Source organism: Panicum virgatum, chromosome 9N (assembly GCF_016808335.1).
Source record: "Panicum virgatum strain AP13 chromosome 9N, P.virgatum_v5, whole genome shotgun sequence".
Taxonomy (NCBI): domain Eukaryota; kingdom Viridiplantae; phylum Streptophyta; class Magnoliopsida; order Poales; family Poaceae; genus Panicum; species Panicum virgatum.
In genome coordinates this window covers 55,475,838-55,481,837 of record NC_053153.1, presented here as the reverse complement: position 1 = coordinate 55,481,837, position 6,000 = coordinate 55,475,838, and positions in this window count along the sequence as shown.

The window sequence follows — 6,000 nt, the reverse complement described above, 5'->3', positions numbered from 1 at the left end:
CGCATCGCAATATATCATGCGACTTTGTTGCAAAGCAAATGTATGGGTTTATTATGGAGAACCTAAATTATGAGCCAAAAATAATTGTTCGACACATTGAGCAGACTTACCAGTACACCATCAGTTATTTGAAGGCATGGCGGGCTAAACAAAGGGTGTTCGAGATGCGGTTTGGCACATACGAGGCGTCATATGATAACCTACCTCGGATGTTATCCCAGGTTGCTGCTAGAAATCCTGGAAGCTTTTATGACACGTACCTCGTACCAGCCGTGACTAGGGGACAAAGAATTATGCAACGAGCCTTCTTTTGCATAGATGCTTGTGTTAGAGCATTTCAGTTTTCTCTTCCGGTGATCTGCATTGATGGCACATTTTTGACTGGAAGGTATAAAGGTCAGATACTCACCGCAATCGGTGTAGATTGCAACAACCAAATAGTTCCGCTCGCATTTGCATTTGGGGAGAATGAGAACATAGACAGTTGGTATTGGTTCCTTGAACGAGTGAAGATTCATGTTGTTGCTGCATGTCCAGATGTGTGCCTTATTAGTGATAGGCATGCAGGTCTGCTGCAATCAATACTGAAATTGCAACGTGGAACTGCGACAACGCCTCCATTATGGCCCGATGTCCAAAACAGGTGGTGCATTAGGCATATGGGTGCAAACTTCTATGACCACTTCAAGAACAAGGATCTTAAGAACCTGTTTAAGAGGTTGTGCACCCAAAATCAACAGCGAAAATTCAATGCATTATGGCAGATGCTTGATCAGTTGACTGCAGAGCTAGTGAAGGTAAGGGCATCAGGAGCAGGCACGAGTCAGGCTGCAGAGGCTAGGGATTCAATTGAGAAGCCATTTTCACACTGGATTCGAGGTGCACCTAAGGAGAAATGGTCATTCCTTTATGATACCAACGGAATACGGTATGGTATTCAGACAACGAACCATGCAGAGTGTTTCAATATGGTTATGCGTTCATGTCGTGCCTTTCCTCTTGTGGGAATTGTTGAGTTCATCATGTATGGGTGCATGAAGTATTTCAGAGAGCGTTACACGGCTGCAAGCATAAACATCAGCAACCCCCAAATTCAGTTTTGCAAAAGAGTGACACAATATATGCAAGAGAAGATTGAAAAGGCCAAACTGCACTGCGTCATATCGACAGGTACAATGGAGCATAGATTTGAGGTTCTATGCAAGGATAGAACTGGTCGTGGTATCCGTAGAGATAGGGTGGTACAGGAGAGTTTGATTACAGTAGATGGCAAAGCCTTCTGCTCCTGCATGAAGCCTAAGTTATTGCATTTGCCATGCTCCCATCTCATTGCGGCATGTGCAGAGTCTGCGTTGCAGCCAGGAGTATTTGTTTCACCTTACTTCAGCAAGGAAGCAGCTGTATCCACCTGGGGACATGAGGTATACGGGATTGGAATTGTGGGGCCTTTCACTCAGGATAATGAGAATAAGATGTTTATTCCTGATCCAGCCACTAAGAAAGGCAAAGACCGCCGTCAGACACGTCGTATTCGGAATGGTATGGACGAGTCGGAAGCAAGCAAGGCACAAAAGCATTGCAGCCAATGTGGAGCATTGGGTCACAACTACAAGAAGTGTCCTCAGAATGCACTTCACGATGCTGCTGACGTCGGTCCTTCCGGAAATCCCAGAGATGGAGCACCTCCTACGTTCAGACAAGCATCAGCGAGAATTGCTCGTGGAAGGCATTCGGTGTCATGATCCACAATTGTATTTCATTATTTTTAATATGTAGAAATGAAATATTGCAGGTATGTAATGAAGTATTATTGTACTTATGTGTTCAGTTTGTATGAAATATATATTTACCTATGTGTTCTCATATATTTTTGAATGCAGGTATGGAGATGGACTCCTTGCTAGACCCAGTTATCGACTCGAGCCACAGGTCTTACTTTGCAGCTGTTGAGCACCGAGCCCTAGAGGTGTTACGTCCTCGTCCACCCGGGGAGGCGATCTCTATACACCACGATTGGTGTGACCGGTATGTAATGAAATATTATTGTTTATCAATTATGTATTCGTCGGTATTCCTTTGTTTCGACATTTTTGTTTTTTTGCAGGTTACGTGAGGCCGGTCTACTGACTCTGAGCCGTCTTGTCGAGGTTGGGCCTATTCAGCTCGACCGATCCCTCCTAACGGCGCTCGTTGACAGATGGAGGCCGGAGACACACACATTCCACCTCCCGTGTGGGGAGATGACTCCTACGCTGCAGGACGTGGCCTACCTTCTCGGCCTCCCTATCATCGGGGAGGCTGTAGGTCCGCGTTTGGTGGCGGCCTCGTGGAAGGATGACCTGGAGGCCCGTTTTGCCCTGGTTGACCGCGTGGAAGAAGCAGGTCCGATCAACCCGCACCCGCGAGCAGCAGGTCCTTCGAAGACCTGGTTCCTACAGTTTATAGTACGTATTCATTCCATATATAAATTTAATTGTTACAATTCACATGTTCCATTGACAGTTGAAACCATAAATCTTAATTGTTTATGCAGCCTGCCCTGTTGGCTGCGGATGCCGATGAGTACAGTGTGACCAGATCGCTGGAGGCGTACCTACTTTGGTTGTTTGGTTATATCATGTTCAACAACACTCATGGCAACTCGGTCGATAGGATTCTCCTTCTGTATGCACGGAAGATTGTAGATGGGGACGAGGACGTACCGCCCTACAGCTGGGGTGAGGCGGTACTTGCAGCCACTTACCGTGGACTCTGCGACGGCTGCATGAAGACACACGGGAACGCTATCCTGGCAGGGTGGCCACTACTGCTACAGCTTTGGTCGTACGAGAGGCTAGCCGTTGGTCGGCCCATGGTCAGCCACGAGCCTTACCACGGGGGCATGTACGGCGACGAGGAGGACGAGAGGCCCACTATGGGAACTATCTGGATCTAGCGTCAGGTACGTTCTTATACATCTAATTTTGTTATTCATTGTTACATGATGCATTAGCGCACTTTTAATGTTACTTATTCCGAATACAGAGGTCCTGGGCGCATGCGCAGGTTAGACGCGCATATCCTGAGTTTGTTTCGGAGCTCGACATGCTGACGCCCGAGGACGTTGTCTGGGAGCCTTACAGCCCAGAGGCTGTGGCTACCCGTGCACCAGCAGGCCTGTCTTCGCACTGCTCCGCGAATGCGAGCCTGTGGCTTACTTCCGCCGTCCTGGTTTATGACATCGCTGTTGAGGCATATTGCCCCTGGAGAGTCAGGAGACAGTTTGGGCAGCGCCAGGAGTTTCCGGTGCCCACCGCGTTGGAGCGTGTCAGTCACCAGGACCACAGGTAATTATGAATGAACTTGGCTCATACATTCGTGTCGAATCTAACGATTCTTCGTGGTCCACTTTGTAGGTTGTCAAGGAGTGGCTTGCCGTGCTCTAATGATTGGCTCACCAAGATACAGCCGTGGGTGGACCAATGGGAACAGGCAGACGAGCACTTGGTCCATCCAACAGAACCACACACAGATAGCTCCTTTAGGGCTTACCTCACTTAGTACTTACCCCGGACTCGGGCTCGTCTGGTTTTTGTTGACACTCACCCGCAGCCACACCAGGCGAGGCCTCAGGATGGCTATGCCCGGCACCACGTGGAGGCACTAGCTGGCGCGGTGAGTCTCTTGATCATATTTGCATATATATATATATATATATATATATATATAATCAGTTTCATAAAATAATTCATGTGTTTGTAACTGTACCTTTACTGAATGGATGCAGCTTCGCCTTTGCAACATGATGGAGACGGACTGCTCGACTTACTTGATGAGGGTACGTGCCGGATCCCCAATGACCCAGTTTGAGCAGACAGAGGCATGGTCGAGGCAGCGTGATCAGTTGCGTTAGGTAGTGCACAACTTCGGAAGCCGTGTGCAGTACGAAGACAGCCACGGGTCGTCCCAGGCCTCGTCGTCGTTCCCGTGTCCGTCGACCGTGCACGGGCCGACGTCGCAGTTCTTCCCAAGTGCAGGTAACGTACATATCTCTTTAAAATTAGATCAAGTGTTCCTACATATTTACTAATATCACATATAGGATACGATCCAGCTACTGTGTTCGGCCATACTGGAATGTTTAGAGGGACAGCACCAGTTGGCGGACCGTATCCAGGGATGGCACCGGGGCCACAGATACCGGTCTACACATGTTAGTTTATGTTTCGTATTTCGGTTTCTACATGTCATGACAAAATATACGAGTGTACGCTAACATCCACATTTTTTGCGTAGGATTCTACCCCCATGCGGGCGCCGGACCTTCTTCTTCCTCCTTTGGACCAGATAACGAGACCTTCACCTTAGACGACTTCGATATCTTGAGTCCAGAAGAGCCTGCCGCGCAAGGTGACCCCGATGTCTTGGGGTATTAACAGCTAGGAGGAGCACCACTTGGGATCTCTCAGCAGCAGACACCGCAGCCCCTTGCGCGTCCTGAGCGACAGGTGAGGTCTCCGGATGTTCTCACCTACTCCGAGGGCCATGTCCGTGCCCAGCAGAGGGCTAAGAGGGTCCGACGCCCTAGGGGTGGTTAGATATATCTGATGTTTGTATCTCTGATGTTTATTTGTAATGAGATAGCTGTGGACCGCTTATTTGTATCCGATGTTTATGATTGTGCTAGTTTACTTGTCATTTGTTTCTATACATACTATTGATGTGAACTTATTATGTTTGTGGGTTCCATAATGCTCGTGAAATAAGGGAAGTTCTTGCGATTTTTTCCCGTGATTTAATGAAGGACAAGTTAGGTGCGGTAGGAGTTAGCGGCCGAGATCCTGCCGACGATGACGACGACTACACGCTCGAATAGCTCAAAATAGGAACCATAGTGTATCTAGCTGCGAGTACGAGATCACAGGTTGCAAGTTTGGTACGAGACATACATACAAGCAAAATACAACATTAACAATACTAAATGCGAATACATCTTAAACCGATGAACATCAAATGTTATAGATCATGGCATGAAATCATCTAGGTCGTCATCCCAGTTGATAGATGGTGGTGCTGCAGGTGGTGTACTATGGCTCGACGAACCTCTTGGCTTTCTCTTTCTCTCTTTTCTGGATCTACGTTCATGTACAGGGGGAGGAACATCATGTGTTGGAGGCCATGGTTTGGGGGGCATGAAGTCATCCATGTCATCATCCCAGTTAATACAAGTTTGTGCTGCAGGTGGTGCAACATGACTTGACGAACCTCTTGCCTTTCCCTTTGTCTCCTTTCTGATTCTAGGTTCATGTACAGGGGGAGGAACATCATGTGTTGGAGGCCATGGTATGGGGGGCATGAAGTCATCCATGTCGTCATCCCAGTTAACACAAGTTGGTGGTTGAGGTGCTGAAGCATGACTCGACGAATCTCCGGGTATCTGTTCTTGCGCAGGCCAAGTACTATCACCCGAAGATCTTATCCGCCTCCTTCGTCTAGTTTGCGGCATAAGTCCACCACCGAAGATACATACCAATTTACGGAAATTTGGTATCGTTTCGTTAATCAACTCCGTGTCCTCGGGGTAATCCTAGCATATAATTAAAAAAATGTTACTGTTTCATATATATGGATTCGAAATGACGGACGGGATTACAACTGAATGAGAGTTACCTTAATGTGCATCTCATACACATCTGGCCGCATCCATATCTTACAAGCACTTTGTAAGAATCCAATGATATTAGGATGATTCGCTAGTTCACATACTCTCATGTATATCTTCCGACGTTCTAGCAGGTGTCCCTTTACATCTTGCGTCGTAATACCTCGAAATAATGTGAAATCTTTAAACACTACTACTTTAGACAACACCATCTCTATCGTACCATCCGCTAACGGATCCAACTTCTTACTGATAACAAGATGGGTCATGATATCAAGTATTATACTAGATTTTTCTTCGGTCCATGAAAATCCTCCACAATTGTAGGCAGCCATTGTCTTATGCTGCAATATCAATAA